Source organism: Rattus norvegicus, chromosome 7 (assembly GCF_021556685.1).
Source record: "Rattus norvegicus strain SHRSP/BbbUtx chromosome 7, alternate assembly SHRSP_T2T, whole genome shotgun sequence".
In the NCBI taxonomy this organism is placed as follows: domain Eukaryota; kingdom Metazoa; phylum Chordata; class Mammalia; order Rodentia; family Muridae; genus Rattus; species Rattus norvegicus.
In genome coordinates, this window is record NC_141540.1 from 63,327,463 (window position 1) to 63,349,616 (window position 22,154).

At 45.7% G+C, this 22,154-nt stretch overlaps 1 long non-coding RNA gene across 2 annotated transcripts; it reads right to left on the reverse strand.

Annotated features, from left to right (window-relative positions):
- Nucleotides 1–507: 507 nt before the first annotated feature.
- On the reverse strand, nt 508–7,216 carry LOC108351462 (uncharacterized). Of its 2 annotated transcripts, none has more exons than XR_015624684.1 (3): nt 2,473–7,216; nt 1,648–1,761; nt 508–1,228 (listed from the first exon to the last, which is right to left on the reverse strand). It is a non-coding gene; the product is annotated as an uncharacterized LOC108351462 (long non-coding RNA). The 2 variants fall into 2 exon arrangements; XR_015624685.1 differs by having other exon boundaries at nt 1,648–1,939; nt 2,473–2,573.
- Between the last annotated feature and the right edge of the window lie 14,938 nt (nt 7,217–22,154).

Here is a 22,154-nt window from a genome sequence, read left to right on the forward strand (position 1 = left end):
TTGAGATGGGGCTTGGCTTGTTTTCTAGGGGTGTAGGTCCTCAGTGTTCTCAATCCACACAGGTGGGACCAAGCCATAGGGCACGAATGAGCAGGTGCAGACAAAGTAACCACAGCCCCCTCTGTCCTGTCATCTAAACTGCACTGCCAACCCCCACTCTGGCCACACTAGCTGCTGTGGCAAGGATCACACACACACACACACACACACACACACACACACACACACACACACACACACGCTGTCCCCTCTGGCTTCTCCCCTTCCCACTTTGATGGTCCCCAGTCATCTCTTGAGGTTTCACATGACATTTCACTTTATCCAGAACGCGCTTCTGTGCTCCCACCCTGTGGTGGGGTGCTTCTCGGTAACCTGTGCTTCCTGTAAGTCTCACATTTGGAAGCACTTACAAAACTCTCTGTGCTCGGTGGAAGAGGGCCGAGTCTGCCCTGTCTTCTGCTTTTACTGCTCCTCAAGAACTTGGCATCAGAGAAAGGAATACATTAATCTGGTCCTCTCACAAGGTGAGGAGGGAGATAATAAACCTTTATTTGTGTTAACAGGCAGGAGAGGCTGGTGGAGGTAGGGCAGACATCAGGTTCCATCGACTGACCCAGGCACTGGCTGGAGTTCAGATTAAATGTTCAGGTGAACTGTGGTGGTGGCGGCGGTGGCGGCGGCGGCAGTGGCAGTGGCGGTGGTAGGGACTCTCCTCCACGTTTGCTCGGTATGCACATGAGAATAAACGGTTAGTCAGCAGCAGTGGGGATAGAGTTTTGACACATGGGATGCTTTCTGATATGATACTAAACTTTGTTAAAAATGGGTCGGATAATAGAGGATGGTTGTGAAAGGCTTCCCTAGGGGCCAGAGAAAAGAGGCCAGAGTTCCAATTCAGCGGGTTATTTTGGGCTTACCCCAGGCAGCGGGGCAGACGAGACATCCTCTTAGCGCCCTATTGTTCCCTTCCTCTGACCCATAATAAACGAGGCTGCACTCCTGTTGCGAAGAAGCGTTCAAGCATGCTCACAAATGCTCACACTGTTGGCCAGTCCAGTCCCGTGGCTGTAAATGTCGATATGGAAGGTTCTGAAGTCACCTTTTGTCTAGAAAACTACTTCCATGGCTTAGCACAGAAAATCCAAATCTTTTTCTGTAAAGGGCTTTGTTCTGCATCTCAAAGTGAACAGGCGAGGCCTACCAGGTTACCTCCGGAGTCAGCACCCTCCTAAAGGAGGCAGAGAACACAAGGTGAGGCAAGAGGATTAAGATAATAGGCTGCTGCTCTAATTCCCCAGGTACAAGCCAAGCCACCTGGACACTGTTGTGTCTCCTAATCCCCGCCAGGCCCAGACACAGTCCCTCTTTAAAAAAAAAAAGTTTTGAATATGCAAATGAATCTAACTTAATTAACTTTTATGACCACAGCTTCTTTGAGATAACCATGGGGCCCAATTAGATTCCATTAAAATTCAGTCATTTCCCTAAGCTTCCATGAGAGACCCCTGTTTTCTCCAAAAAAAAAAAAAAAATAATAAAACGGAAATGTAAGAAGAGCCAATCAGAAAGCAGAGTGAGGCTGTTTGCAGAGCTCTGCAGCACGATGCCCCAGAAACTGCTTACGGAGTGACTGCTCCAGTTTGTCACCTGAGTCCCCAGGAGTCAGTGGCGGTGGCGGTGGCGGTGGCAGTGGCAGCAGCAGCAGCAAAACCAATCGTTCCAGGTCAGAATATAGCATCCGACCCGGAGTTAGCATAGGTCCTGGGCATGGAAGAAGGGCCGAGGTGTTTCAGGCTTCTGAGCAGAAACAAACTTCAGGGGATGGGGCTCCCTGGCCCTGGGGTGAGGGGTGGCAGAGGAACTCTGGCCTCTCATCCTTAGCTATCCATTTCACAGTTTGTGTTCCCTTTCCACCAATCACAAATGTCGCGCATATTTACTATAAAAAGGGAAACAAAGACACACCACAAAACAAGGGCAACAACACGCCACGAAATGATCGAAAGATGTTAACTGTTTCTGCAAAGCTCTTCTAGTTTGCCTCCTTTTTTTCCTCCGAGACCAAACTTTCAAAGACTTAGCAGATAGTGGTGGTGGGAGTTTTGTATGCACTTGTGTGGATGTGCACGCATGTGTCCGTGCACGTGTTTGAGCGCACAGCTCTGAGACCCAGGAGCATATCACCTTACTGTCCACCATTGTCATTAACCAGAACTTCCCATTTTCCCCATTGAAACTCTGCCCCCACCAAGTACTGACAATGCCCAGCCCTGGCGGTCGCCTGTGTACACTGGTCGGTGTCATCCCCACTACTGTAGACACCCCCACTTAAGTGAGATTTGCCCTTTCTTGGCTTTTAAGCCTGAATACTGTTCCACTGTGTACACTTAGCTTATGTTTGCTGAGTCGTTCATTCTCTGATGGCTGCTACAGCTGGTGCCTATTGTAATTCTGTAAGGATCCATGACTCACCGAAGGATGATGCCCCGGCTCACATAATATGTAAGGGCAAAGAGTGTCTTCTGCAGAGGTCCAGCATGCTAGAGTCTACCATCTACAAAGAAGGAGAGACCTCGAAGCGAGCTTGCAGACCCAATTTAAAACACATTAGGGGAATCCCAGGGTAGGTGACCTCTATCTCGATCTGTTGGACCCATCTCTAGGCGTGTGGGGGCTGGAAACTGTTTATGGGGAAATCTGGAAACTATTGCTGAGAAGGTCTGCAAACTGCTGCTAACTGGGTTGTCTTTGCCTCAAGCCAGGTGGTGGGGCAACTTCTGATGGTAGAGCAGTTTCTGATGGGCTGCCTGAAGCCTGTTTTGTTTTGTTTTTCAGTAACTGACTTGCCTGGGCTTGCCTGGACTTGCCCAGTTCTCTTGGCGAGGCTTCATCTCCTGAACTGTCAGTTTGTAGTCTGTCATAGAGTCTGTCTCACTGCTACCATGAACATGGTAGTGCAAATATCTCTCCTAGGCACCATTTTCCATTCTTTTAAGCAGGCACCTAGAACCTTTCTTTTCATTCTTTTGAAACCTCTGTCTACCACAATTTCTCTCTTCTGTCTTAACACCATGCAATTCCACAGGTGTCAGTGCCTTTTCATCCTGGGCTCACAATTGCTGCCTTTGGTTAGGGACATATGGGACAGCCTTACTAGTTATCTAATCCACACACTGTTCAGCAAAGAGTAACAAAGCTTGGGTTTCTGTGTTGCCCCTTAGTTATGGAAACTTCTAGTGCATGTGACTATCCATTGATTAATTTTATTGTAACTGTAGGCAGATTTCTTCTTCACACTGCTGAACTGTATCTAATGCAGGCATGTTGGGAAGAGCAGGGTCAGTGGTCAGCTCTGGTGACTGGGCCCTGCCCAGACTGCTCACTGGGAGGGGAATCGCTGCAGGTCGAGTTCTAAGCGAGTGGATTTAAAAGCAAGTTTATATTCTCACAGTGAGAATTTTAAAATGATAAAGCGCGCAATTGAAAACCAATTTTAAAAATGGATAACGAGGGAAACAGGAGAAACAGTGAGAAAGAGGAGGAATAAACATAATTTAAAAAGCCATGCCAGATTCTAGCTTTGGGTTAAAGCAGAAGTTGCATCTTTCTTTCCGGCCCCTTAGCTTAACTGGTCCTTCATTCCTCTGCCGCGTTCATGAGGAAGTGTCTGGGCCTGGATTATGGGAACTTCAACAGCTACAGACACTCCTCCACGCCAGGCTCCGGCAGCTGAAACAATGTTTCAGTCACTGTCTCAAAGCAAGTGTGCACTTAGTGTTTCTCCAGCTTTGCTTAGCAGAACTCAACTTTCACGTGCTGTTGAGATGGTAATGCTTTGCCAGCCTCCATTACTGCTCACGTGGCTTCGATCACAGACAGACACTTTTTATTTTTCTCGATAAAATGAGATAAACATAGTTTAAAACACCCAACTAGGGAGTGGAGAGGTGGTTCAGAAGCTGAGTATTGTGTATTGCTCTTGCAATGGCCCTGAGTTTGATTCCCAGCTCACAATTGTCTGTACTCCAGTTCCAGGGGAATCTATATGCACAGACACACATACATATAAAACTTTAAATTAAAAACTTAAACAAAACACCCCCTCTCATTTGTCTCTATTTCCTTCTGTTCCTCTAGACACAAATGTGAGGGCTGGAGTTGTAGCAACTATCTTGGAAACAGGAGGCAAGGAGCCAACATAAAAAAAATAAATAAGGGCTGGGGATTTAGCTCAGTGGTAGAGCGCTTACCTAGGAAGCGCAAGGCCCTGGGTTCGGTCCCCAGCTCCGAAAAAAAGAATCAAAAAATAAATAAATAAATAAATAAAGTTGAAAGGCAGAAGGAACCTGGGACCCCAGGGTATCTTTCAGCGACTGACATGCCACCAGTAGCCATATGTTTCAGTCATGGGAGAAAGAGAAGGTATTTAAGATACTGCTAGGTGGAAATTCAGATGTTCAGTTAAAAATATCACCAATAATATTTTTCAGGAAGGGATCTGTAACAGCAAATAAGTTGTCAAATTTCTATACTATTTCAGGGTGCTCTGGGAACTTGACCTTCCATAGTCTGACCCAGAGGCAACAGCCTTCTCTCTTGGACATGCTAGATTTGGGGTGCTCTGGGAACTTGACCTTCCATAGTCTGACCCAGAGGCAACAGCCTTCTCTCTTGGACATGCCAGGTTGCAGTCTGGTCAACTCTCTTCTCCTGTGTTCAAGTCTTGTTTCTGGTTACTCTGATAAAATACACCAATAAAAATAACTTAGGGAGGAAGGGTTTATTTTAGCACACAATTCCAGGATGCTGTCAATTATAGCAGGAAAGTCAAGGTTCTAGAAGCAGCCAGTTATAGCACACCCACAGCAAAGAGCAGACAGAATGAATGTATGGGTTTTTATTGCTTAGCTCATTTGGGTACTAACTCAAGCCCAGGGATTGGTGCTGCCCCTAGGGGGCCAGGTTTTCCCACATCTATTAATGTTATCAAATCAGTGCCCCCAATAGACATACCCATAGGCCAACTGGAACTAGACAATCCCTTATTGGGACTCTAGATCTGTGGTTCTCAACCTTTCTAAAGCTGTGACCCTTTAACACAGTTCCTCATGTTGAGGTGACCCCCAACCATGAAGTTGTTTTTATTGCTGCTTCCTAATATGTTTGCTACTGTTATGAATCACAATGTAAATATCTGTGTTTTCCAATGGTCTTAAGCACCCCCATGAAAGGGTCTTTTGACCTCTAAAGGGGTCAGACCCCATAGGTTGAAAACCATTGCTCTAAATTGTTTTAGATTTTCAATTAAAAGTAACCCATCCCCGCTTCTCACAAATGTCAGTTTGATATGTTACCAGACCTGAGCTCACGTCTCACTTTCTTTCTTAAAACCTTCAATATTCCCCTCCCCACGTATACACAGGACACGAAAGTAGGAAGTTGACCTGTGGGAGGGAAATCTGTGGGAGTAGGAAGGGGTTAAGAGAGGATGATATGAGGTACATATGATAGAAATATATATATATGCACATACACACATATAAATATAAACAATTAAAATTAATTTTTAAAAAAATGTTTTACAATATTTCTTGTAGAAGTTAAGCCTGGTTCTACCTCTCAGCCTCATGCTCCCAGAAATAAGACTCAGATTCAAAATATATTTACAAATACCATGTAATTGTAAATACCAAGTAGCTATGCTTTTCTTTGAGTAGATCATAATTTAAAACAACCCATATATTCTAATCTACGTTCTGCCACGTGGCTGGTTACCAGAGTTCAGGTGCCGTGCATTTCCTCATCACGTCTCCCTGGGTGAATCTCCTGTGCCTGGCTCTATCCCAGAGTTCTTTCTGCCTCCCGGATGTCCCGCCTTCTATTCTACCCTTTCCTATAGGCCATAGGTTTTTAAATTGTATGGCATCCATACAATACACAAGATATTCTCTCTACAGTTTCTTCCTTTCTGGCAGTGGTATAGGCACAATTGTTGTCTAGATAGCCAGATAAGGAATATTATTTATAAGAAAATCTGTTATGGAGCTGGAGAGATGGCTCAATAGTTAAGAGCCCTTGGTGTTCTTGCAGAACACCCAGATTCAGTTCTCAGCGCCCACATGGTGGTTAATAACTGCCTATAACTTCAGTTCCAGTGGATCTGATGTTCTCCTTCTTCTGACCCCTATAGGCATGCGGGTGGTGCATATGCACCCATGCTGGCAAAACACTCATAAACAATATTTGAGAAGAAAGAAAATCGCTTGTGGTTTTCTGTGATATCTAGCTATGGAACCTGGTCACAATGATTCATCTACAACCTAACTCCCCCACCCAAGGCTCAGGGATCCCTGCAGAAGAGGGGAAGAACTGGAGGACCAGGGGGCTTGTTGGGGGATGTGTCTCCTAGAAATGTCAGAAGCCACACCTAGGGGTTGGGGATTTGGCTCAGTGGTAGAGCGCTTACCTAGGAAGCCCAAGGTCCTGGGTTCGGTCCCCAGCCCCCGGGGGGGGGGGGAATAAAAAAGCCACACCTATACCACCTCATCAGCTCGACTGCCTAAACACGGTGTGAACGAAGATAACACTGACATGGGTGTTGGCTCTGGAGGCCTGGAGCCTAGACGAAGAATGTGGAACAGGAGAAACAGGGGTTGAGCACACCAACTGGTTATCCAATACCTAGTGTGGTCAGTCCTGAAAGCTATACATGAGTAACATTATGCACACTGAGCAGGAAGTATCATATATTTGCGCGCGCGCGCGCACACACACACACACACACACACACACACACACACACACACAAATGATTAAAGAAAAAAGCCATGGATTTGAAAGCGGGAGGAAATGAAAGGGGGAAATGATGTAACTATGTGGTAATGTCAAAAAATAAAAAAAATAAATAAATAAAACTAATTGTGTTGGTCCATGGCTAGCTATTGCTGTGGAACAAACAGCCCCTCCTCTAAATTTAGTGCCTAAAAACAACTATGTTTATTTTCTCCAATGCCTCTAAGGGTAAGGGTTGCATGATTGGCTTGGCTGCATGATTCTGGCTCATAGCTTTTGTGAAGGGTCATTCTGGATACTAGTGAGGCTTTTGCCATCCCAGTACGCGGCTGAGGCTAGAATCTTCCTGTCATAAAGTTCACTCGAATGACTGTTGGCTGGACGCTTCGGTCTCTCAGGTAGGTCTTTCTCCACAGCACATCAGCTGACTTCCGGCAGACCCTGAAGTGAATGAGGATAGCCAGACCATCATGGCTTCGGAGTGACACGGTTCTTCTGTCGGACACAGGTACACCAGGGTGTGGATGGTTTGCAAGCAAAGGTCCTAGGTGACTACTGTGGAGGCTCAGTCAGGATGCCTGCACAAACATCACGGCCAACAAGCAAGCTGGGGAGGAAAGGGTTTATTCAGCTCACACTTCCACATTGCTGTTCATCACCAAAGGAAGTCAGGACTGGAACTCAAGCAGGTCAGGAAGCAGGAGCTGATGCAGAGGCCATGGAGGGATGTTACTTACTGGCTTGCTTCCCCTGGCTTGCTCAGCTTGCTCTCTTATAGAACCCAGGACCACCAGCCAAGGGATGGCACCATTTACAATGGGCTGGGCCCTCCCCCTTGATCACTAATTGAGAAAATGCCTTACAGCTGGGTCTCATGGAGGCATTTCCTCAAGGGAGGCTCCTCTCTCTGTGATAACTCCAGCTTGTGTCCAGTGGATGCACAGAACCAGCGGTACAGCAGAGCACTGTGGGAATCACTGAATCAAAGCACTGCCATCTCCTGCTGAGCCCCGGCCACCCCTTGGCCTGGTGGAACAGTGAGACCTGTGTTTGAGACTTCACCATTTCTAAAACAACGGCAGAAACACAGAGCTCTGAGTTGGGTATTATGATAGTAAGTGTTGGCCCAGGAGATAAAAATGCAGTACTGTTTTGGACCACGTGCTCTCCATATCACCACCTCTCTGGTGGTTGCGTGCAGACACACGTGCTTCTGACTCCATCGGTGTTGCTGTCTGGGATGATGCTTTCCGTAGTTGTCATGGAGAGCCAAACTTAGCAAGGAACATGGTCATTTGGTGGTGGCCTTCCACAGACAAGGCAGGGGAGAGCAGAGACAGACACTTCAGCCCGACTGATGCTCATGGCGATGGAATCTACGGTCCAGAGAAAGTTATTTTACTTGTTTATCTCCCTCTCTTCCTCCCCACCCCGAGTGTGTGTGTGTGTGTGTGTGTGTGTGTGTGTGTGTGTGTGTAGATCAGAGACAAATTTCGGAAGTTGATTTCTCTTGTACCGTGAGCTGTCTCGATGGACTGCAAGGACTTTTACCTGCTGAGCATCTCGCTGATCCCAGAACCAGATACTCTCATGGTGAAGAGGTTGGTATAGTAACAACACTGAGGACGTATTGACCAAATGTTGGAGCAGACTCAGGTGAGCCCAGAAGTCAGGTCTCCATCCACAGAGCCCTCGGGGCCCCTGTACCCCCTCTCCCCATCGGTTACTATTCAGTCTCTAGCCTCAGAGCTCACAAACTCCCACCCGCTGCTGCCCACAGGCCTGCTGTCCCCTGTGTGTCTTGCCTCATTTTATCTCCCTCTCTTTTTCTTCCTGGGCTTCAAGTGCCGGTGCTGAGAGTCACGCATCGCTCTCTTTTTTCTCACCTCCTTCCCTCCCCTCCACACTAACTGTCCAACTGCTTTCTCACTTTATTCACACCCGTGTGTGTGTGTGTGTGTGTGTGTGTGTGTGTGTGTGTGTGTGTGTGAGCATTTGTCCAGCAACCCACAGGCAGGTCTCTGTTACTTGTTATGGCTCCTAGTTACTCTCTCTGTCACGAAACAGATGCTTGGAGGATCATTTATTGAAATTTTATTTCAAATATTACCCTTTTCCTTTCCTCTAATACCCCCTGTGGAAGGTGACAGCCAAGAGTGTAAATCCTTGGCAGACAAGGGGGGAGCTCAGGAGCAGAGGGTCCTTAAGCTGGATAATTGGTTCTTGAATAGCAGACCACTGACCGAAATAGGAGTCACAGTAATTTAAAACCATTCTCTTCCTTTTCACTTTAAGGGAACGGAGCCTTTCTGTTGAGAAAGGGCTTGTGTAGTGATAGAATGACTCTCAGCTCTCTGGTAGAGACTGCATGCCTTAGGAGATCCATTGCCTTCAGAAGTTCATAACCAACCAGCAAAAGTCAACCCTAGGTGTTGTGGATTGGGCCTAAAACTTGCATAATATTAATTGGGCTCCCAAAATTGTAAGAGAATCCCCCATGTAAGACCCTGAGGGTCCCTGTCCCCAGTAGGTTCTGATTGGTAAATAAAGTTGCCAGCAGCCAATGGCTGGGCAGGGAGACAGAGGCGGGACTTTAGGATTCCCAGACAAGGGAACAGAGAGGCGTTAGAATCGCCAGGCCAGGAAAGATGCAGGCTTGAGAGCTGCAGAAGAGTGGTCTAGGGTAGCAAAGATGGAATCCACGACATTGGCGCGGATAGTGAGGAACTCGCGCCGCGGCCCACCAGGTGACTTGAATAGCTTTAATCTCATACGGCGACCAGCCGAAGTCAATCCCAGGCACGGACAGGACATGTAGAAAGGTGTACCCGCTCTCATTGAGGACTTCTAATGCTCTATGCACTTTCAGGGGGAAAGATGGGGATTGCTTTTCAACCATGTCCTCAATGAATGCTCAGAAAGATTACTAAGCTATTGGGCTGACAATAGGGCTTCAGTGGTCAAAGCAATTGCGGCCCAAGCCTTCGCAAGACCGACATAAAGTGGAAGAAGAAAAAAAAAAATAAAACGACTTCAGAAAGCTGTCTTGTGCCCTTCATATGTGTATGTGTACTCCCTCCCATCCTGTGCATAATGATAATAGTAATATCATGATGATGATGATAGTGACCATGATGATAAATTAAAATTTAAACTATAAGATGAATGTAAAGGGAGTGTGCTCTTAGAAATGTTTTTGTCGCCTGTGGATGGAACTAATAGTAGAACGCCATTAGAATACAAGCGACTGTCCCTATTTTGTGTGTGTATATCTGAGCACACATATGTTTGAATGCATGCATACAGGTATGAATGGGCTTTAGAGGCCAGAAACAGGTATGAGGTTTCTCCCTAAGCTGCTCTCCGCCTTATTTTTTTTTTTTGAGACATGGTATCCTGGGTAACTTTAACTCCAGTCGACTCAGCCTAGAGTCATTTGAGTGCAGAGCCTTGATTTAGAAATTGTCTAGATCAGACTGGCCTGTGTTGTATCGACGGGGGAAGGAGAGTTACCTGGACTGCTAATTTCTATAGGAAGGCCCAGACCATGGTGGTAGCCGCATTCCCTGGGCATTTGATCCCAGGCTGAATAAAAATTGTTCGCTAAGCACAACTCAGTGACTGGGAGTTCATTGTGGGTTTTTTTCCCCCTTTTTGTTAATTTTATTATTTTTTTATGTGCATTGGTGTTTTGCTGCCTGTGTGAGGGTGTTGGATCCCCTAGAACTGGAATTATAGACAGTTGTGAGCTACTGTGTGTGGGTGCTGGGAATTGAACCTGAGTCCTCTGGAAGAGCAGCTCATTCTCTTAACCTCCCAGCCGTCTTTCCAGCCCTTCTTAGTTTTTAATGTACTTCCTGGGGTTGCGAGTGTCCCTGGGTGGAGGTGGTGCTGTGAGGAGTGGGAGCTCCCTGGATGGAGGTGATGCTGTGTGGAGTGGGAGCTCCCTGGATGGAGGTGATGCTGTGTGGAGTGGGAGCTCTCTGGGTGGAGGTGATGCTGTGTGGAGTGGGAGCTCTCTGGGTGGAGGTGATGCTGTGTGGAGTGGGAGCTCTCTGGGTGGAGGTGATGCTGTGAGGAGTGGGAGCTCCCTGGGTGGAGGTGATGCTGTGTGGAGTGGGAGCTCCCTGGGTGGAGGTGATGCTGTGAGGAGTGGGAGCTCTCTGGGTGGAGGTGATGCTGTGAGGAGTGGGAGCTCTCTGGGTGGAGGTGATGCTGTGAGGAGTGGGAGCTCTCTGGGTGGAGGTGATGCTGTGAGGAGTGGGAGCTCCCTGGGTGGAGGTGATGCTGTGAGGAGTGGGAGCTCCCTGGGTGGAGGTGATGCTGTGAGGAGTGGGAGCTCCCTGGGTGGAGGTGATGCTGTGTGGAGTGGGAGCTCCCTGGGTGGAGGTGATGCTGTGAGGAGTGGGAGCTCCCTGGGTGGAGGTGATGCTGTGAGGAGTGGGAGCAGGCCTGCCCTCAGGTTCCTGCTTGTGGTTCTATTGCTTTTCCTCAGTGATGGACCTGAAGGCCTTAGCCAGTTAACCCCTTTCCTCCCCTGGCAATGGTATTTTATCACAGCAATAGAACGAGAGAGCTGAGTAGGGGGTCTCTCACCGATCATGAAGCTGGCTGACTTGGCTAGGCTCGCTGGCCAGCAAACTCCAGGGACCCTCCTGTCTCTACCTTCACACACTGTGGCTATATATGCACAATGCCACACATGGCTTCCTCATGAATTCAGGTCAACTGTGTCCCTGCATGCAAGCACCGGATCAACTGAGCCATCTCCCAGTCCCTGAATTATTAACTTTAATACAAACGTCAAACAGGTGGTGTAGAGCAAAGAATGATCACGCAATGCCTTCCTGTTGATGACTTTTTCTTTTGGGCTCCTAAATTAGAAGACCTGTGCCCAGTTCTGACTCTGATCCTCCTTGATGGATCAAGGGAGGAATGACTAAGCTCAAATCTTTCTTCGATTTGAAGTTAGTCTCTCTCTCTCTCTCTCTCTCTCTCTCTCTCTCTCTCTCTCCCTCCCTCCCTCCCTCCCTCCCTCCCTCTTAGCTTGAGCCATCTCTCAGTTTTAGTTAGCTAACAGGCAGGCAATGGTGACACACATGGAAAAACTCACAGCTCCTCAGGAGGGTGAAGCAGGAGGAGGAGGAGGAACATGAGTCCAAGGCAAATATTTCCTAATTTTGTAGGAGTTCATCTCAAAAGTACCTACGAATGCTGCAAAGACCTAGCACACGATGTCTATGGAAGACTGTGTGGACAGAGTGAAGTCTACAAATGGTAGTTAGGGCTGTTATTGGGACGGTTTTTCAGGCAGGGCCAAGGAGACAGGGAGAGGGAGAGGGAGAGGGACAGGGAGAAGGAGAGAGAGGAACAGAGAACCATAGTTAACCCCCTGCCCCCAGTCCTCTTCTGGCTGAAACCTTAGTTTATCCGGTGAAAGCGAAGCTAATAATAATACCCAATGAACACGTGTGCTTAGAAATTAGTCTGGGGTAAGACTGGGTTCGCTTGGGAGACATCACACGCTTTCAGTTGGCTTGATGTTCTATTGTTGATTGCTTTGGAAAGAGCGGATCTAAATCTAAGCTTTTCCCTGTTTAAACTACTTCTGCTGAGCCCCGTAGCGTTGATTATAGGTCTCACATTCTCCAACTGATTGTGTCATCCCTGACACACCTCCACATGCATAAATAGCTCGTACAAAACACAGACCTTTCAAACGTCACCCGTGTCTAACCCTGCACCTTCCTGTGTCCTGGTAAGCATTCTGTAGCTTTCCTGCCACACGGTCGCCAAACCATTATAAATCCCCTTTAGAATCTTAAATCCCCTTTAGAATCTTCCTGAAAAGAGGCAAGCAAATTTGGAAGAGCTTCCGTGGGTGACCTTAGCTGGCCTCCCTGACTACAGAACAAAGGATAATAACAACGGCTCCAGAAGCTGCCGGGAGCCGGAGCAGACGAGCTGACGAACACCTGGTATGTGGCAAGTAGCCAACAGACATAATTGCTCTTAGTGTTTTGTGTGTTATTTTTTATTAATAACAACATGAGAAGCACTCAGGGCAAAATGACATTTGAAACAAGTCTTGGAAAGATCTGTTTATACTTAACAGTCAAGAGGCTACGCATCCTCGTTTCCCACATGTTGATTCAGAAGAAAACCTGTCTTGGTGGGAGAGGCAAATGTTAGCGTGTGACAAAGTCTGATGTGTAATAGACTGAGGACAGCTCAGTAAATCCAAAGCCACTGAACAAGATGATCTGAGCTGAGCCGTCCCTGCGTAGCTGTTAGTATTGTGGCTCAAGCAGATGCTCCGACTGTCACTCCAGAACATAGAACGAGGCAGCCAGACAGGGTTAGAAGCCTTAGGAGCCATTAAGGATGGACCTCTGCCTCACAGATGACTTTGGATTTCACCTCCTAATTCTCTGCTAACACTGAGAAGGAAGACATAACAAATGCCCCCCTGCCCTCCAAACCCACTGCCCTGAATGGATATGTACCATTCTGACCTGCTCCCTGCTCCCAAGAGTAGATCGTGACATACTATTGTCTCCTTCCCTAAAAGGTAATCCAACTAGGCCTGTCAATCACCAGGCAGGAGACCACTCCTTAGGAAATCTGATAGACCTGAAGGATTGTTAAGTGGATGGGAGGAATAATCATCCCCTTAATGAGATCATGTACTTACACCTCCCAGAAGCCCCTCCCTCAGTGTCTTGTTTGCAGATCTTTCCTGCTAAGTCCGTTCCATTTTCGAAAATTCAAAGCGCACAATTTTCCTTCTGTTTCTGTATCCTTTTCAGTAGTCTACTGTGTGCTCTCTTGGTCTAGGCACACTTTCCCTACCACTCTGGACTTGCACACTTCCATCCTGCAGCTCGCCTCCGTTGTCGAACATCCGGGTTTTCTTGAATCCTATCTCTGAAGGAATACCATTCTCATTTCTTTCTAGCAGCTACCACGATTTACAGCTTGCCCGCACTGCTGTTTTTCTTTCAAGAGCTAATAAACTTGTCCTTGAGCCTCCTTCTGAGTCGTTTTTTTGTTAAAGAGACTAAGAACCCCAAAGGGATCCCAAAGTTCCCGGTAGCAACGCTGAAAACAGCACTGCCTTGTATTGTACGGTGGAGAGGCAAGATGGCCTCTGCAGCTTCCAGCGCCACGTGACCCCTGGTTCCTGGACCGGAAGACTGCAACCAATAGCAGCTCTTTCGGCTGGTCCAACGTATCCTGTCAGTCACAAGGCCTGGAGACCTATTCTTAGACTCAATTCTTATAGACCTTATTAAAATGGTAATATCCTCGCTGTCATCAATCACCGAAAAATTATGTACGGGTAACTTTGGCTCCAGTGTGCAGACCAAGCTTTTCTGGAGGAGATGGTTCACAGCAGGGTGTTAAGAGTAGTAGCCATTCTTCCCGGAAAGAAAGGGGTGTGCAGAGATTGGGGGATGAGAAGAACGACCATTCTAAAAGTTTCCAGCAGATGAAGCTGATGGGACCACGTTGTATCCTGAATACAGCTTTCTCTTTGTTGCCCGCTCTCCTGCTTGCTGGCAATGGTCAAACTGTTGGAAGGAGAACAGACTTTTCTCCCATATTCTACAGACACAAGGTTGAACATTGGGGATAATGTATGTGAAATGTATCACTAAGCAAGCGCGTGTCTGTGAGTGTATGTCATACATCTAGATGGCATGGTCTACTAGATACCTGGGCGTGTGTGTGTGTGTGTGTGTGTGTGTGTGTGTTTATGTGTGTATGTAGATATGTGTGTATGTGTGTGTATATGTACACATGTGTGTGTTTATGTGTGTGCATATGTGTATGTAGATATGTGTATGTGTGTGTATATGTGTGTATGTATGCATGTGTGTATGTGTGTGTGTGTATGTGTGTATGTGCATCTGTATAGGTATGTGCCTGTGTATAGGTATGTGCATATATGTATGTAGATATGTGTGTATGTGTGTGAGATATTGTCTATTGCTCTTAGTGTTGCAATGGGGGAAATAGCATGAGATAAAATCAAACTCACATGTGCATGTGAACACACGCGCACACACACACACACACACACACACACACACACACACACAGAGTCAAGAATAATATGTATCCCAGGCTGGTCTCAAACTTGTTCTGTAGCTGAGTCAGGCACTGAACTCCCATTCTTCTGGCTTCTGCCTCCCAAGCACTCAGATTCCAGGCATGTGCTAGCAAGCCCAGTTAGTCCATTGTTGATGTTACCAAATACAGCAGGCTGTACATAACTATATGTGCTTTATTTTTATACCAATGGCAGTTTGGTGAGTTTGTCTAGGCCAACTTCATCACAATGCACAAATGTGTACTCTCTGAAGGCCATGATGCTGAAACCCTGAAAATGTTCAGCTCCATCATAATCCATCCCACACTGACAGAAATATTGTGTGGCCTGTGGCTGATTTCTTCCGGAAGTAGAAAGAACAGGTGTTAACTGTACTAGCAAGAGAAGGGGTGTTTATTAGTGGCGAGGAAGGGGATGCCAGGCTGTTTGTAAAGGTTTGTATTTTCTAGTTGTAAATTATTTATAGGACTTTAAATATGTTGATAAAACAAATACCAATGTAATACTTTAATAGCCTACGGTGGGTAATACAGGTTCTTTCAGTGGGGAAATTAGAATACTGTGTTAAATCATTCTTCATGCAGACACATGCATTTTTAAAATGAATTGGTAACAGAAACCACATTGAGGAAAACCCCTGAACCTTACTGTTTTAACAGCAGCTGAAAGTGAGATTTCATAGATGTCATAAGTGGTTTATGAAGCTGTAATGTGAGGTGAGAGTACATTTATCACTGTTTCTTATCGTGGAATTTATTTCTCCCGTTTATTCTGTACTTATTGTCAGTCTTCCTCACTTACATAGTTCGGATCTTAAATATTCCTCGGAGGACTTATGCTAAAGGCTTGGCTGCCAGCCACACTGCTTTGGGAGTGGTATTGTTCGTGGTGGTGATGGGACCTTTAAGAGGTGGGGCCTAGTGGAGGGAAGGTATGTAATTGGTGGTATCTCCTTGAAGAGACTGCTGGGCCTCTGGCCTCTTCCTTTCACTCTGCTTCCTGGGCACAGAGAGCAGCAGCTGTAGTCCCTGCCATATCCCTGGCCTACATTCATGGAATGAAGACTGATAATCCAGTATCACCCATTGACTCAAAATTACCATCTTCCTAAATTTAACTACTTACTAAAACAAAGTGTCTGGAAATTGTTTAAAACAAAACCAAAAGCTTGATCCTGGCAGCATGGAAATGGTGTTCATCATGAGCACACGCTCTGCTGGACAGTGATTAGTGTACATTTATGTTTCCAACATCTGTTATTTTAAAATAAATTATTCAATGTCTCTAGATTACATCTAAATGGCACCAAACAATTAGAATTAGAGCTTGAGTCTTGAAGGATTTTTTCTTTCTTTTATCAACCCCCCCCCCCCCCCCCGAAGGATTGAAACGATTCGGGCTTTACCAGGTTCTTTCCCTCCCATCTCTACAGAAGATTTAATTAATGTGCACATTATTTGGGTTGCTCGTTCCAGTCCTGCTGGACAGGGGCTGAGGAAGGCCCTTGAATAAGGAAAATGAGGTGAAGCCCCACCCCCATCCTTGGAAGAGTGAAGTCTACTGTCCCAGGTTTCCTGGCAATGAATAAAGAAAGGCCCCTGGGCGGATGCTAAGGGCTTGCTTTTCTGGAGAAGTCCCTGCCAGGGCTTTCCATATTGAAATGAATCATTGTTGCCTGTGTCAGGTTTGCTTTTCATTTGCTTGATGTATTTCATCTGCGTTGGGGGTGTTCCGAATCCCTAACCTATTGTATTCATTGTCACAGATTTAAACGTTGTTTTTGTTTTTGTTTTTTTTTTCTGCAAGGCTACCAAAATATTCTGTTTAAAGACATTAAAGGGTAATTAGCATCTTGGGTTGCTGCAATGTTTGGTTCTAGGACACATCTTAAAGGTTAATAAGAGGAAAAGGGTTGCTTTTAAAAATAGATTTGATCAGTGCATGCGTGCATGTATACAGAATTAATACATGTTACTAAAAAAAAAAGAAAAAACAAAAACAAATCGCCATTTTAAAATGCCAATCAAGTGCCTAGGTTAGGATGACTAGCTTGCTACTGGTTTGCTAGTGACCTTGCAGTTTTAAAGGGGAAAGGCTCATATCCTGGGGCCCTTGCAGGCCTGAATAAATGGAGAACCCCGGTCACCCTTGTTGTCTTATGTTGTTGAGAGATGTTCTCAGTATCTCTTGGTCTTGCATGTCAGAATCAACTGATTTTGAGTACAGCATTGTGCTTTCATGGCTAAGAAATCACAACCAGAGCCTCGGAGCAACAGTCAAAATAGATGGCTTGTGTAGCTGCGTTTTAAGGAGTTACTTCATGCACTGATCTTTGAAGTAGTGCCTTGTAGAAACACTAGGTTTAGGATTTGGATGTTTTCGAGTTGCTTCTTTTTGGCCCACGAGACTCAGAATCAAGCTCAGAAGCATTTGAGAACCATGAAGAATTTCAGCAGGCAAAACACAGCTTGTGCTTCAAGAATGATTCCAGAGTAGCTGAGTGTTGGTTATCAATCGTACCCGGTGAGGAGCTGGAGAGGTGGCTCAGTGGTCAAGGGCACTGGCTGCTCTTCCAGAGGAACAGGGTATAATTCCCAGCACTCCCAACTGGCTGTAAATCCAGTTCTGTGTCCCAACAAAACATTTGACGTAACTGACTTCCCAAAGAAACCAGAAGTTTCCACTTCAGTAGGATATTTGCTATTCAACCTCTGAAAGCCACTGGTATAGCAGAATGAGCAAGGGTTCACCATCAGATGGAGTCCTGCTCTGCCCAGTACTAATATAAGACACAGATGAGTCTTAACTTCTTTAGGAGTCAGCTTATAATTAAACAAGTCTCATGGTTGTTGTTAGAATAAGCAAGATCATGCATGTAAAAAGTTCTTAGAAATAATGTTAAAAAGGAAAACCAGGCCCACGCTGGGTATGTGTGGACTATCTTTGGACACCTGCATATTAAAGGTGGTTGTAGCTGCTGGTAAATATTGGCATAAATTAGGAATCAAAGACTGATAAACTTGATGCCACACTTACCTGCAAAGGATCCTTGATCTACCTGGGGCCTAAATATGAGACTTGTATCAGATGATTCCTAGATTCCTTTATTTTAAAAATTCCATGAATCCATGAAGCATGATATGAAAATCTGAGATGTGCCTGTATTCCCACTAGATTCTCCCGGAGCCACAGTCTCATGTAGAGTGCCTCCTGCATCCCTGTGTCCTTTGATAGGATTTAGGACATCTTTTCCATAGTCCCCAGACACAGCTGGTTGAACTAGAGATAGGATCCCATGTGATAGACTTGTTATATCTCCCGATGGATAATTGGGGTTTTAGAAAATGGAAAATAAAGTGAGTCTGGACCTGGAGGTTATGGAGTGTGTGTTTAGACTGAGGGTACCAATTTGTGAGAGCCATGATGGATTACTTGAAGCAGAGTAAAGGAAGGTTCTCCAAGAGAGGAGAGGAACAAACAAACAAATAGGTAATGGTGGAGAAAGTAATCTCTGGTTATTCTGTGCTTCGTCTGGCTGTTGAGTTGTATTCTCTTTAACCTCTGTACCCTGGAGTAGCTTCTTTATTCCCAGTGTCACTCTAAGATCCGTGATACGTAAGCTGAGAGTCGATAGGGATTTTATCTAGCTTTGTTTTTGGAATGAGAGCATTGCCTCAGCATTCTACATCATGGAAACACTCAATGAATTTTTATGGACAGAAACGAAAGCCGCTTATTTGCATATGTCTGGTGTCACTGATGGCATTTGTATAAAAAGGATTAGTTATAATGGGTGGTCCATTTCAAGAAGCAATTCCCTGGGTGTACCCATAGTCTACAAATACATCAGAGGGCTAGATTGTCTGTATTCCTAGGACCAACACAGAATCTAGCTTGACACAGGCTTTGTCTGAAGATGCATGTTGAACTGAATGGCCCACGACTGCTGCACATACTGTGGGGCTATAAAAAGCAATATAAATTATGGTTGCTCTACATAAGCAGCTCGGAGTGCACTTGAGAAGATTCAGGCAGAAAAAAAAAAAGAACTCAAGAAGGCACATGGCAATTTGCAGGAAGTTTCAAATAGCTGAGGAACAAAGGGTCAGTGAGGTTTTATTTAGAAGAGCTTCCTGGAGGAACAGGAAGTTGAATGACAGGGAGCTGGGTGGGACTTGGCAAGGCAGAGAGAAGTGGAGAGGAAGGAGAGAAAGCATCAGCAGAGGCTTCAGGCAAAAGGAGAGTTTGGTAGTACACATGAATTACAGTTCAGTGATTACACATGATGATTCACAGTATACATGATACACAGTGCACATGATACACAGAGCACATGATACACAGTACACATGATACATAGTGCACATATATTACAGTTCAATGATTACACATGCCACACAGTGCGCATGATACATAGTATACATGATACACAGTGCACATGATACACAGTATACATGATACACAGTGCACATGAATTACTGTTCAGTGATTACACATGATACACAGTGCACATGATACACAGAGCACATGATACACAGTACACATGATACATAGTACACATATATTACAGTTCAGTGATTACACATGATACACAGTGCACATGATACACAGAGCACATTATACACAGTACACATGATACACAGTGCTCATGAATTACTGTTCAGTGATTACACATGCTACACAGTGCACATGATACACAGTGCACGTGATACATAGTATACATGATACACAGTGCCCATGAATTACTGTTCAGTGATTACACATGATACACAGTGCACATGATACATGGTGCACATGATACACAGTGCCCATGAATTACTCTTCAGTGATTACACATGATGATTCACAGTACACATAATTCACAGTGCATATGATACACAATGCACATGATACACAGTGCCCATGAATTACTCTTCAGTGATTACACACGATGCACAGTACACAGGATACACAGTGTACAGAATACACAGTGCACATGAACTATAGTTCAGTGATTATACATGATACACAGTACACATGATACACAATGCACATGATATGCAGTGCACATCTTATACAGTACACACGATACATGATACACTGTTCAGTGATTACACATGATATACAGTGCACATCATTTAGCTCAGGAAGACAGAATGATGGAGAACGGGAAGTCAGAGAGGGCTGGTTCTGGAGTTACATTTTCAGGATCCCACCCCAAGTGGCCCCACACCCACCCAGTTTCCTTACTAGCTTTGTACTATTGACAGCTTAAGAGTGTTGTAAGCATTAGAGGATTTTTTTAAATAAAATAATTTAGATTAGCATCTGTAACTTTATTGAGCATGCTAACTGTTAACTGTTGTCATGGAAATTTAGTGATAAAACCCAATTAAAAGAGCCATAGTACTAATTTTGAATTGCCACATTGAAAGGAACTTCTCTTGGTTGTTGAGATGGTTTGCATATGCTTGGCTCGGGGAGTGGCAACATAAGAAGGCATGACCTTGTTGGAGGAAGTGTGTCACTGTGGGGGTGGGCTTGGAGACCCTCCTCCTAGGTGCCTGAGGATGCTCAGTCTGTTCCTGGCTTCCTTTGGATGAAGCCAGCTCCTCCTGCACCACACCTGTCTGGATGCTGCGATGCTGCCTTTCTCCTGTCTTGATAATAATGGACTGACCCTCTGAACCTGTAAGACAGCCCCAATTAGATATTGTCCTTTATAAAACTTATGCTGGTCATGGTGTTTGTTCACAGCAATAAGACCCTAACTAAGACAGTTGTTAAGGATGCCTGTTGCTGTTTGAGTTGCTGCTGAGTTTGTGGAGCTCTGGAAGAGACTGGCTGGCTTATGGTAGGAAAGAACATGGAGTATGTGGAACCAAGTGGAAGGTTCTAATGACAGGAAGGAACCAGGACTGGGGATCCACTGTCAGGCATTGCCGTGCTTTTCTGATCAAGGGATGATGGGATGATCCTGAGAGGAAGAGACATGCTCCAGTAAGGAAGGACCTATTGCAGTAACCTAGGGTTATGAAAGCCAGTGTGTAGGGAGATGCCATGGGAAGTCTGTGAGAACCTTCAAAAAAGGGTGTTCACCTTGGTGGAGGCTGGCATCACCCCAGGCTGTGTCGATCTCCAGACTTCTTGGGGTTGCAGCCATCCTTATCTCAACACAGCCATGCCTTGGTCCACATAGGCACAGTCTAATGGCAGCTCTTACTCAACTCTGGACACAAACTGGTCTTTGCTGGACCCATAAGGACTGTGCTGTTGGAACTGGAAGACCACTGGCTCCTTTTCCTGCTACGCACCCGCCTGTCCTTGTCATTACGCAAAGCTGTAGCTCAAACACATCAGACCTACATCTAGAATGTCCTGTGCCTATTCCTTCTGTAAAAAAAACCCAACGATCTGCCTGGGTAATTCCCTCATCTCCTTCGCTGCTCTCTTCAAGTGACATCTTACTGATGGTTTCTTCCTCAAACACCTTTGGAAAAAAAAAAACTCAGCAACTTCTCTCCATCTTGGTCCCCTGTTCCCTCGCCCTGCTTTCCTTTGCTCCGTGACCCTTAGTGTCACCCAACATATGACCTATTTGTTCATTGTCTAATGTTCCCAGTAGATTGTGAGCCTTAGAAGTACAAATACTTTCTCCTGTTTTGCTCATGATGTATCTCTAGGACATAGAAGAGTCCCTGGTGTAGTAAGTGATCAATAAATGTATTGGATGACTATGTGGCCAGAATAATCAGAATTATCGTGTCAAGCACAGGGCTATCTCCCTTGCTGTTTAATTTTCTCTTCCCAGTGGCCTGGTCACACACTTGTTGTTTTATGCGCTGTGCCACAGAGACAAAGTGGAGGAGGACACAGAGCTGGAGACTGTCAGTCACGTCCAGTTTCTCTGACCTAAGCTCTCATATGGATACGATGAAGTCAGGGAGAAGGAGACAGTAAGATGCCAAGGTCTCTGGCCTCTGGGAATGAAGGAATAGCACATGCTGACAGGACTAGGGACACCGAGAGAAAATTTGGGCCAGGAAACAGGCGAATTTAGGTCGATGACTGCTCTTAGGTAACACAGCATCTGAGACTGCCCGAGAGTGGGACTGGACACTATTCATAAAGAAGCTGTCCCCACAGAAGGTGGCAGGCTGAGTGGTTCCGGATGTAGGGGTTGGAAGGTTGGTAAAACCCCTGGCTGGGGATTTGCATGTTTTTTTTCTAAACGTGCGGAGGAGGCATGAGGCTGATCCAACCCATG